The sequence below is a fragment of the Triticum aestivum genome, chromosome 7A (genome assembly GCF_018294505.1).
Source record: "Triticum aestivum cultivar Chinese Spring chromosome 7A, IWGSC CS RefSeq v2.1, whole genome shotgun sequence".
NCBI lineage: Eukaryota > Viridiplantae > Streptophyta > Magnoliopsida > Poales > Poaceae > Triticum > Triticum aestivum.
The window spans coordinates 569,917,008-569,929,677 of record NC_057812.1 but is presented as its reverse complement, the minus strand read 5'-3'; the positions used below and the strand labels follow the sequence as shown (position 1 = coordinate 569,929,677).

At 43.2% G+C, this 12,670-nt stretch overlaps 2 non-coding genes and 1 pseudogene across 2 annotated transcripts; all 3 read left to right on the top strand.

Moving 5' to 3' along the window:
* The first annotated feature begins 242 nt into the window (after positions 1 to 242).
* LOC123153494 (uncharacterized) lies at positions 243 to 5,615 on the top strand (annotated as a pseudogene).
* A 2,627-nt stretch (positions 5,616 to 8,242) lies between these two features.
* On the top strand, positions 8,243 to 8,402 carry LOC123155278 (U1 spliceosomal RNA). Its single transcript, XR_006477329.1, has one exon. It is a non-coding gene; the product is annotated as a U1 spliceosomal RNA (small nuclear RNA).
* Positions 8,403 to 10,240: 1,838 nt separating this feature from the next.
* LOC123155280 (U1 spliceosomal RNA) lies at positions 10,241 to 10,400 on the top strand. The gene has a single exon (XR_006477331.1). It is a non-coding gene; the product is annotated as a U1 spliceosomal RNA (small nuclear RNA).
* The last annotated feature ends 2,270 nt before the right edge of the window (positions 10,401 to 12,670 follow it).

The following is a 12,670-nucleotide window of genomic DNA, read 5'->3' as shown; positions in this document are numbered from 1 at the left end:
GTGAAAAATGTGCGCAAATACAGATTCGCCATAACGCCGCATCCATATGTTTTATTACATGTGCGTCCCACTTGTCATTCAGGCACCAACTCAAATTTATTTTTCAACATGGAAGTTTTTTAATAATAGATTTGAACATCCGTTTACACTAGGATTTTAACTTGGATCTACAAAATGGATTCAATGAAACAACTAGGAGTTGAACAACCGAAAGTCCGTGGAGAGAGCGCGGCCGCACCGACATGGTCAATGGTGGTGATTGTGCCGGCGACAAGGATGGAGGGATAGAGAGCGGAGGATGGCAGGGTGGGTCAGAGGGTGAGTGTGGTGGAAGCGGCGCCCATACGAATGTCATCTTCATTGATAGGTTTGTGTGGAAGGAAAAGGCCAGGTTGAATCTTCCCCCGCGCACGAGCGGTTGACGAATGACACGCCCCAGCCTCTAAATATGGAGTATCACGGCGCGTATATGAAGCACACTTCATCAGGGCCGTCTCCAGAAATTTGGGGCCCCGAAGTGGTAAAAAATCTTTATGGTATGGTTTGGCTATCAGTTCGTGTAATATGTGCCGTCGTCACATATATCAGCTGTCATGAATCGTGTCACGTGGAGTAATCCAGGTTGTACATTTGCATTGTATGATCATTGAATATAAAACAGGGCCTTACAATTTCAAAAATTCATACTCTCTTTGTTTCATGTTATTAGGTGTGTATTAATTTTTTGGGAATTCGAAAATATTAAGCATTTTTCACTGAGAGTATACGGTAAGGAAAATGGCCCCACGAATAGAGCGATCTGCATGGTGATTTCCTTAATTAAAGCGCCGGAAGATCCGGAAATAAATGGCTAGTAGTACTACGTTGCTTGGGAGAAAGAGAAAGAGATGGAAACGAATCCTGCGCATGCAGGGAGATAATACAGGTAAGGCTGGTCACAGTGGGGAGGAACTTAGGAGTAACATCACACACTCCAATACAACTTTGCTTATGTGGCACGTATTTAATGAAGAGAAAGGTGTTTGTGGTAACTAGCTAAGTTACCGGAACATCACACACTCCAAGAAACAATGAGTCTATAACCTAATAAATACATTATTGCATGACACTACACAGATGTTCCTACCCACTATAGAGGTAGTAACATAGTCTAGGGAAGTGTGAAGTTACTAGCTTATGTTCTTACCCATTGTGACCAGCCTAAGATATCCCATGCATGCAGGGGTGCGTAGAGAAGGAAATAAATCATTTGGCTGATGAGACAGTGCCTGACATGCAATATAATTAACGTGAAATTAATGATTTCGAGGGCCCCAATTTTTTAGGGGGGCCTGTGTGGTCGCCCACCTTGGCCACCCTCATCGACGGCCCTGCACTCCATAATTTATGCAGGTTGAGAGCTAGATGTCTGCTTTGTTGGGGTGGCGTTTTCAGTCAAAATAATCATAATGACGGTTATTATGCCAACCAAGGCCATACGACGAATCTTCTAAAGTTGATCTTAGGCCTTGTTTGGGATGGTGGGAATATTTTTCTCATTAGTGAAAAAGAGAGGAACAGATCCTACTCCCTTCGGTCCTTTTTACTTCGCGTATTAGATTTCTGTCAAGTCAAACTTTGCAAAATTTGACCAAATTTATATTACAAAACATCAACATCTACAATACCAAACATGCGTACTATGAAACTACATTTCATAATGAATCTAAAAATATTAATTTGACATTGTGAATGTTGATACTATTTTCTATAAGTTTAGTCAAAGTAGAGATATTTTGACTTCAAATAAAATTTATATGCAGACTAAAAAGGACCGGAGGGAGTACGAGATAGTGCAATCCTACATTTTGAATCCCAACAATCTCATGTAACAGTTGCACCTTCTGTTTAGTTCGCATCTCGTGTCTTTGAGGCTTCTTATAGTTCGAATGAATCTATAGGATTTCTAGAGGATTTAAATTTGGGAATGCATTGATGTGTACTCCCTTCGTCCCATAATATAAGACATTTTTTGATACTATGTCATTCCATTTTCATGATTGGAATTTTATGAAAAAAATTCAGTACAAATTCGCAAGCAGATTCAGTTTACACTATGAGAACAAGAAATAGGACCTGTGCTGGTAAGAAGTAAAAGAAATAAGAAATGCAGTATAGATGAAACAATAATTTCTCTTCATTTTTTCTCCTCAGTTTTGGTCAAATTTTCCCAGTGTAGTCTATCACATCACAATTTATCTCAATTACAAAATTATTTTGAAAGATTATTTTATAAGCACAGCATAGATGCAGACGTTCACAAAATCAATCATTTGTTTGTGATCACTCTCACTTTTTTTTTCTGCCCGTGATCATTCTCATAGAATTATATTCTTGGGATCCACCGGTGGCACTCGGTTTATCCCAGATACTCGGTTTATCATCATCCATCAGCAGCTGCTAACGAGATTACTGCCACCTGGCGAGGATCACCGCAACCCTAGGTGCTACACTTAATCTTGGTGCGCGCGCAACGCTTTCATGCCGATCGATCACCAACAGTATCGGCGAACCGATCGGGTGATCACTGCTCTGATCACCGCCGATCACCGAGTGCAATCATTCATGCGATCGACGCGGCAAAGAACGCGCGCGGCACACCCCGTGATCGGTGATCTGATCACCGCTAATCAGTCCAATCATACATTCATGTGACCCCTCTGCAACCACCCCATTCTTTTAATCCACCTGTGGGATCCGATCTAGTAGTATCTAGCCCGCGCTTCGGTGGCCGGCGCTAAGCGGAGAACCAGAAAGCGACCAGTTGAGCCAGAAAACCTTGCCGTTTCGATCTGACGCGAGGTTCTATTGTAGATCCAACGCGCGCCGTCGGTTGATCCCAGGTAGGCAGCGCACGTAGTACGCACCTTGTTTTCTTCTACTTGTCGTCATCTTTGGCCGCTGATAGGAGCAGGAGGGGTAGATGCTTCTTTGATCCCTGAAGGGGCGGAAATCCATGAACCACGATGACGGTGATGATGAGTCACATGTTGCTCACAAGTAAAGAATCGACAAGCTAGCTATTGTCATTTCCTATTGATCTTTGGGTTGATGAGAGCCCAGCTCACCTTAAAAGCCATCAGGTGTTTGTTTATCTACTACCCTTATAAAAGCACGAGAGGACGGAGAACCAAATCATCCTATCCGTTGAAACTTGCAATCTGATGGTCCAAATGGCTCCAATCTATCAAACGTGTTTTACACTTTAATTACCCACCAATGCCACTCCACGTTTCCACTAACCCACCGATCCCATGCTAATCCATCTGTACCCCTTCGTCGTCCTAGAATACATGAGCACGATGCCACGATCCACATGCCATCCCTTCTCTATTGCTGCCGCCAACCGCTTGGAGGGTCATCGATCACCGCTCCTCCACTCCGCCGCCCCGCCACCGCCCCATGCCATCGCCACACCCCTATGAGCGCTCGCATCTGCTTAAGCGTGGCCCACGGTCTCATCGCCAGCCGATTCTCCGCTGGGACGAGGCTTAATCTGCTTAAGAGTGGGTTGCGGGAGGTGTGTCTCCGTCCGAGTGACTGCACCGCCGAGGCAGCAGCGGTCGTCCAGGCTGCCACCCAGGAACCGCGGCCCTCCTCCGCAGACCCGCCAGCATGGGCTGCCGCCCAGGCTCCACGATGACGACGACGAAGAACAAGGTACGCCAGGGAGGGAAGGCCCTACTGGCGTACCCAGTCGCCACCACCAAGGGCGCGGGCCGCCGAGAGGCTTAGCCGAGCGGCCGCCGTCCAGGGAGCAATCCAGACGCGCGCCGCCGGCAGGCATGGCCCGCTCGCCCGACGCTCTGCGGATGGATGAGAATTTTGACGATGAGGCAGGGTATAGGGACTATGACAACAAGGAGGCTGGGGGGGGGAGGTTCGCTGGGGGGGACATGGTCGGGCGACGCCATGCCCAAGCCACCCGCTGGCTTCGTCCTTGACGACCATGGCCAGTGCATCGCTCCCACCTCCAAGCGCATCGTCACCCTCATCAGGTGCTCCACATTCAGTTTTCTCCTAGCTAGCAGTTCATACTTGAAATGCATTATCCAAGTTCATCTTGCAAATTTGTGCAGATTGATGACGCGAACAATAGTCCATTGGAGTGCATAATCGGGAGGGTGTTCAGCGGTACGTAGGATCATGTGTGCTTTCTTCTCTGTCCGGTCGACTGTGATTAACCACACTCTACAAATTAGTTGCAAACTTGCAATGTTCATTAGTGATTTCCCTCTCCTATGATTACTTATTTCGTGCCTGTGCAGGTGCTCAAGAGCACAAACTTTAGTGGCTGGATCGTTGTATGTCACTAACTACATACATTACTCATTTATAGTTCAAACATGGTTTCAATTGATGCTAGAAATATTTATTTCGGACAATGTAATTGATGTGTGTTTGTAGGTTGCCTCTCTTGGGCGATATGATTTTTTGCGGTTTCTCATAAACTGCAATGTGTTATGCAGATGGAAAAAACATTCAGGTTCTGCATCCTGACCAGCAGGTTATTTGTTATGACACAAGAACTTTATTATGGTTTTTGATAAAAGAAATATGGACTTCGAAATAGCTTGAAGGTTATCGATTATATGTAGCAAGGCCATTTGATTAAGTTGGCTCTTTCTTGACACCATTTTCTATGCAAGCTATTTGAATACATATTTTCCAAAACAAAGTACATAAGTGTGTTTGGGTGAGGCCCAGAGTAAACATCTCACATTTTGTTTCAGAAATCATCTCTATTTAAGTCCAAGAGGTCACCAGGTGAAGGGATGGATAAACTATTAGGTTGCATTAATTTGGAGCTATGAAACTGGTAAAAGGATTATAGTTGCTGCAACTCCTAGGGTCAAGGTTTGTTCCACATTTCTATAATTTTATTTATATTTGTACTAATTTATCACATATCGTGCATCTTTTCTCCTTTAGACTAATTATTACAGTAGAATATATTGGCTAATAGACTGCCATTCTCACCTTTGGTATTGCATCTTTTTTCTTGACAGCCTGTTACATTGGAACTTGGTGAAGATGTCGTATTTGAGTATGTTGACATTGACAAAAGGTACATGCCGAATGCTGAGACATATATACGTTGTGTGAGGCAGAGGTTAAATGCTCTGTAAATAAAGAGAGACAACAAGGATTGGTGAGTTTATGATCCCATTTTCGTACTGTTTTTATACAAGAACAACAATGAGCGACATATGTACTTCTCATCCAATTAGTTTTCTAGCACGTAAATGTAACTATTTCTTCATGCACGTGAGAAAGACAAATATTAGTTCCTACATGTTTGAGGATATGTATAACCATACTATGGAATGCAATTGTGCCGAGGAGGAACGAGGATGAGCGATGTGTCCTGCTAGACATATTAGCAAATTCTTAGTTCATTTGATTACATTCATGAGCATTATTCTATTCCAACATGCGGGCTTTGTTCAGTGCATATACAGATATACTATCTTATAGAAATATGTTGTTTCAGGGATGAAGAGGTGGATAAGTTTGTGGCTTTACTTACTGAATGTCCAGATCTGTCTTGCTTCTCAGCCAAGGCCTACATTTAGAGTATACATATTCATATGTAAGTGATTTAAGGTCAATTACCTCCCCCTGTTGTAATGCTCATCATCTTAATTCAGACATTGTTATATATATGCACCATGGTTCACGACTATACTTTTTTTCGTAGGGCCTATGCAAATTCATTTGGAACAGTGTTAATATTTTACATTTTGCTACAAAAAGTTATATGCTGCAGGTGTCTATACACGGGAACCAAAGAAGGCAACTCGGCAGTTTCTCCCTGCCCTAATTAAGATTCACTATGATAGGAGGGCACAGAGATCATGCTGCCATGGAATCCATCCATTTTCATTGCCTTGCTGCTTTCTAGCTTGTTTCTTGATATTCAATAGCCATATACCTTTAGGACTTGGGATGCGATTTCACATGCATCGCGTAGCTGATGCTTTTGCCGGTTCATGATGAGCTATTTTTGTGTAAAGCTGCTATTGGCCGTGGAAAGACTAGCTATGCATGGCTCAGTTTTATTGAGCTTAGATGAAAATTTGAGTGAACCGACTAAATTCATACAAAAAAAGGTGCCAAGTACAACCCCAAATTAGAGACACGATGGGATGCCCATCCTGGTCACTATTAGATTTTGTTATTTGTCATCTAAGAGCTACTATTAGACTTGCAATCTCAAACGGCTACCTGTATTTTTTAATTAGTTTGTGGACCTGGAATGGCCATTATCTAGGCATAGGACATGCCAGTACGTTTTCTGAAAGTTGTAGGAGAGGCATGCTATTTAAAATGGATAGATTGCAAAAAAAAAATTTATACCTCCATTGGTCAGGACCTGACCATGGAAGAATGAACACTAAATGTTGTCAAATGAACTACATTGGTCCGGATCTCCACGTAATAAGTGTTATTCTTGTTGCACTGGCTCGGGCATCCGCATTGTCCGTCGACGGATATGTATGGGCCGTCGCTTGGTACAGCCGCAGGGGGAATGGCATGAACTACATTGGTCAGACCTGTAGGTAATGAGTTGATTCATGTCTTATTTTGGTGATAAAGATATGATATCGATGCAGCCTGATGGTTTGCTACGAGCGAAGCGATGCCGTTCTATGAGGGAGGCGAGCGGGCCGACGACAACTGTTGTGAGTCGGGCGAAGCGGCTCCGTCGACGGGTATGTATGGGCCGTCACTTGGTACAGTCGCAGGGGGAAGGGATGGCCATTGAACTACATTGGTCAGGACCTGTAGGTAATGAGTAGCATATGATTCATGTCTTATTTTGGTGATAAAGATATGATATCGATGCAGCCTGATGGTTTGCTGCGAGCGAAGCGATGCCGTTCTGTGAGGGAGATGAGCGAGCCGACGACAGCTGTTGTGAGTTGGGCGAAGCGGCTCCGTCGACGAGTATGTATGGGCCGTCGCTTGGTACAACCGCAGGGGAAAGGGCTGGCCATTGAACTACATTGATCAGGACTTGTAGGTAATGAGTAGCATGATTCATGTTTTATTTTGGTGATAAAGATATGATATCGATGCAACCTGATGGTTTGCTGCGAGTGAAGCGATAAATCCTGTCAATTCCCACATGATATCTGGGCATTCTTACACCTGGGGCCGCTTCACTCGGATAAAAGTAAGTAAACAAGAATTAATTCTAACTCCCACATGATAAAAAATAGTAAAAGGTCTCGCAAAGAAAATAATCCTATTTGACCACTATACATAGCGAGCATCAGGAAATAGAATAATCACGAATTCCGTGTAATTGGTCAAGCTGCTAAAGTAGCTAAAGTAGTGATAAATCCTGTCAATAAAATAGATCCTATCTTTATGACTTGGGAATTAGAAATATGTATTTTTGAAATGAAATTATGATAAAAAAAATTATGTTTCATTGTATAACATGCTTTCAGTCCAGACGTGTGTTGCACGTGCAAGCTTACTAGTCTCTATGGTTCTTCTATCACACTTGACTAGGAAGTCTGGGCCGACATAGCTCATATCATAAAAAAACAACTTGACATCACTTGTTTTTTTCTTTTCCCTGCGACAGTGGGGGCGTCGACCGTGAAGAAGAAATGGCTACTTCTTTGAAGGGGAAGACGAGCCCAAAAAGTCGCAAAGGACCAAAACTTCGGCGATAACTGGAATAGTGTAATCAGATTATGGAGCCTGAAAAACTCAGGTTAGCCTGCGGAAGTTTCTGAATGCAGTAGACTAGAGCATTACTGGGAGACGAAAAGCTACGGTTAACTACAAGCACAGGTCATCGCCGTTTCCTTGCCCTTTTGAGAGCTCAGGTATCACGTATGGTACAGCTCTTGGAGGCAGAACAGCAAAATAGATATGGAACCCCGTATTGGATCTTTACGTTTGGCAAGTGCAAAACAGTGAGCAATCTTACAGGTTTTTTTAAAAGTTTTTTTTAGAAGTAGGTTTTTTTTAAGTGAACATCGAATTTTATGTTCGTATTATCATTACTGGGCCTAGCCATCCCGAGCCCATTTAGTGACAAAACTCCACGCGAAACAAGCCCACGTCCAAACAACACATAACTACGCAGCGCTGTTGTTTAGTTGAGTACCACCTCGACAAAACAGGAAGATTAGAGTAGGAGAGCTGGCTATATCATGATGGCTAGGTGCTTCGTTGCAAGGTACTTACCTGGACGGGGTCGACGAGCGATCAATAAGGCTCGTGGCCTAGATCAATGGCTCACATTGCACTTGGTGAGTGCGTTGGTCTACCATCTCCCCAAGCGGGAGAATGGACGTCGTAATTTGTGGTAGAGGGGGTACGTGTTCGCGCGGCCCTTGTCAAATTTAAAACAATAAATTTTAGCCATTCAGTTTTGAACTTTTGATTTTATCTTGATAATTTTCCTTGGTATTTTCTTTGGTTTGCTTGTGAATTTTTTATTTGATCCTTTGTTATGTTCATGGAAGTATTTGGCTGAGTCGGTACTAGGATGGAAATGTGCAACTTTCAGTTTTCGTCACCCTCATGCATAATCAGAAAGCGACCAGATCAGCTGAAAAAGATACTTTGTCGTATGGATCTGCACGTTAATGATTTTGTATCCGGGATGAGTAGGGACGTGTTGTCGCTTACCGCGGTTGTTGATCCAGCACTTAAATTTCAATCACCATTTTCAGACGCTTCTTTGATTCCTGAAGGGACACAATGTGATCATGTAATCGCGCTTCAGTTTGTGTCCAGGCAAGATTTGTTTTTATCACCGGATGTGTGAAAGATGGCTCTCTTTTTTAAAGTGGAAAGAGCCAAAAACATTCTGAAGAAATAGGGGATGAAACTTGGCAACAATTGGGAATTGAGTAGTCGAAAATAGGTGTCAGAATTTTCCAAAGCCAACTGATTAGAGCATTACTGGGAAAGAAAACGGAACATGTCCAATGCGAAATACGAGCCAAAACCATTTTCCGGCCCCTTGCAAATTAAGATACCCATACATTTGCTCTGCGGAGGCAAATAGGAGAGTGGCTTAATCTGATGAACAATCATTAGTACCTCTTGGCGTAATGAAAAAGAAAAATACAAAATAAATAATCCTGAAAATGTGTTTACATATCAATTATCCTGACAACACCGAAACAAATGCATCTCCTGGTTAGTTTATTTTTCTTTTGCAAGGAATCTCCTTGTTAGGTTGGAGTGGCAAGCAGTAAGCAGTGAACCAGAGAGCACCGGAGATTAACTGCAACTACCGGGGTTCGCTTGAAATTCAGTTAGAAAATCGCTCCAACTAAGCTACTATCATGTCGCTTTCAGCCTCTAGTTCTTTGATTCCGCGAGGGGCAGGAATGATGATGGCGATGAGTCACACGTTGCCGACGAATAAAGAACCGGCAAACGGCCATTATCAGTCATATCCTTCCTCGTGTCATATGCCTGATTGATGCCTCGCATGAGAGCTCAGGTCACCTCTGATATCAGGTGTTTGTTTATCTCTCTCAAGTTCTGCTATCGATCTCGACTAGGAAGTCTGGATCGACATGGCTTATCAACAGATAAATTAAAGAACTTGGCATCACTTGTTCTTTCTTTTCTTATTGAGGGCTGAGGCCGAGGGTGCCAACCGTGAAGGAATGACTATGTTCTTTGAAGGGAGAGAGGGGCCCAAAAGCATCGCCGACGGCTGAAACTTTCGTCGGTAGATGGAATAATATAGCCTGTGAAAATGTCTAAATCCAATAGACTACAGCATTATTATTTGTTAAGGAAAAAAAAATCTAAGGTCAGATGTCAAGCACTAGTTAATTTCCGGAACCTTTTTGAAGTATATGGTATAAAGATAGCTCTTGGGGGAGTGACAAACAAAAAGGGCCATGGATATTATTATTTTTTCGAATCCAAAAGAGCCACGGATAAATACAAAACATATTTGTTTGTTTTTTTCAGAATCACAAAACATTTTTGTGGGGGATACTATTTGGCTACCGGGCCAGCCATCAGGAGCCCACTTAAGTCACACGTCCAAAAAAGAGGCCCATGCCAGAACACCAAAAATAGGCCCATGCCGTTGCTGCAGGCTGCAGCGCAGCGCTCAGGTTTTGTTTAGTACCACACCGATGACACAGGAAGATTAGAGCACGATAGCTGGCTATATTATGATGTGTACGTGCTTCATTGCAACATACTTACCTGGACGGGGTCAACAAGCGATCAAGAAGGCTCGTGGCCTAGATCAATGGCTCACATTGCACTTGGTGAGAGTGTTGGTCTACCATCTCCCAATTGAGAGAGTGGACATCGTAATTTGTGGTAGAGGGGGTACGCGTTCGCGCGGCCCCTGCCAATTAAAAAAAATAAATTTTGGTCATCTTATTTTTGTGATGCGCAAGCTTTGTATTTTACCTGTGGCATTGTTCACTATCTGACATGAGGTAATATGAAACTTCGATTTCCAGTTTCCATCACTTCAGAGAAGAGAACAAGAAACAGAGAGCGGCCAGGACAAGAAGACCAAGGCACATCATTCGCAACGTGTCGTCACTTGTCAGTGACCATGGCTGTTGTCTGTTGATCCAGACAGACAGAGTATCTTTCTTATGCTCATATTTAATCCTTGATTCTGGAAGGGTCAGAGATTAACGATGAGTCACACACACTGTTGTCAAGTAAAAAGAGTAGTCGACAAAGATAAAGCTAAGTCATTTCTGTTGTTTTCATTGACGAGGCATGGCAGCTAGCTTATCATACTTATCAGTTATTAGACAGGAGCTTGGGTCCTGGGCTCCTGGCAACACTTGTTTTTATCACCGGAAGGGTCAAGGAATGCCTCTCTTTTTTAATGTGGGAAGGGCCAAAAACATTCTGAAGAAGCTGGGGCTGAAACTTTCATGTAAGTGATTGGAATAGTGTAATCGAAATCAGGTGTAGAAAATTTCTAAAACCAATTAATTAGAGCATCATTGGGAAAGAAAATAGAACATGTCCAGTGCCCAACACTAGTCAAAGCCGGTCTCTGGCCCCCTTTGGTAGCCAGATTCAGATACCCAGAGCCTTAGGGGGCAATGGCTCAATCTGATGAATAGTCATTGGCAACTCTTGGCGACACGGGAAAGGGGAATGGCGAATATTTAAACCTGAAAGTTCGTTTTGATAACAGGCGTACTCACAAAAAATAAGTATTCTGGCAACATCTCATTATTCCATTATTGTACTACGGTTTCAGAGAATTCACTTTACTGTCGGCAAAAAATAATAACCATAAGAATTGAAGTGCTAAGCGCTAAAGAAGATCTCCATGACACACGAGGTCGCTAAATATCTGACGCCACGTGCATCAAAGGTTGGCTGCGACTATGGAAAAACAAAGGTGACAAAGGAGAAACAAAGGCTTTCATGCCCGCTTTCGGACAAAAGTTCAGGGTAGATCTGGACAAAAACAAAAATAATAAATTTTAGATATTCATTTATGAGCTCTTGATTTTACTATGTTAAATTTCCTTGGCCATTTCATTCATGTGTAATACTCCTATGTTTTACGGTGGTGCAGAAGCATTTGGCTAAGTCAGTACTCAGCACTAGGATGGAAACGTGCAACTTTCAGTTTTCGTCACCTTCATGCAGAATCAGAAAGCGAAAGCGACCAGGCAGGATACTTTGTCTTCAGATTAATGGTTTTGTATCCAGCATGAGTAGTGACGTGTTGCCACTTACCGGGGTTGTTGATCTAGTAGCACATATTTCTTCTACCCTTTTCTGTGTTGATATTTGACATGCCGCTTCTTTGATTCTTGAAGGGGCAGAGATTGGCACGCACTATCATAAAGTAAAGCGGGTTAGCCGGAAAAGCTAAAGCTTATTGTACTTACCTATGGAGAGCTTAGGTCCAGGCTACATTTGTTTTGAAGGGGGGTGGGCCAAAAACATTCTGAAGAAACAGGGGATGGATGAAACTTGTCAATGATTGGAGTTAAGTAATCGAAAATACGCGTTGGAATTTGGTAAAACCAACTGGCCAGAGCATTACTGGGGAAAGAAAACGGAACATGCCCAATGCCAAACCCTGATCAAAACCATTTTCTGGCCCCTTGCAGATTCAGATATCCCATACATTTAGTTACTCCGCGGAGGCAAATAGGAAAGTGGCTCAATCTGATGAACAACCGTCAGTAACAATTATCCTGACAACACTTCCCTCACGATTTTTATAGTTTCACAGTTTCATACCCCCACCAAAAGAAATGACTTTCTCGTTAGGTTGGAGTGGTAAGAAGTAAGCGGGCAACCAGAGAACATCCCCTGAGACCTGAAATTGCCAAATATCTCGCGCCGTTCGCTAGAAATTCAGAGGTTACCTGCAACTATTCTGGGCCGTTCGCTAGAAATTCAGTTAGAAAATAGCTCACAACTCTGCTACTACCATGTCGCTTTCAGTCCCTCTGTTCTTTGATTCCGGAAGGGGCAGGAAGGCGTCCATGATGATGGCGATGAGTCACACGTTGCCGACGAGCAAGGAATCGGCAAGCGGCAGCAAGCTATTGTCAGCCATATCCTTGTTCGTGCCATGTGTCTGATCGATGCCTAGCATGAGAGTTGAGAGCCCAGGTCACCTCAC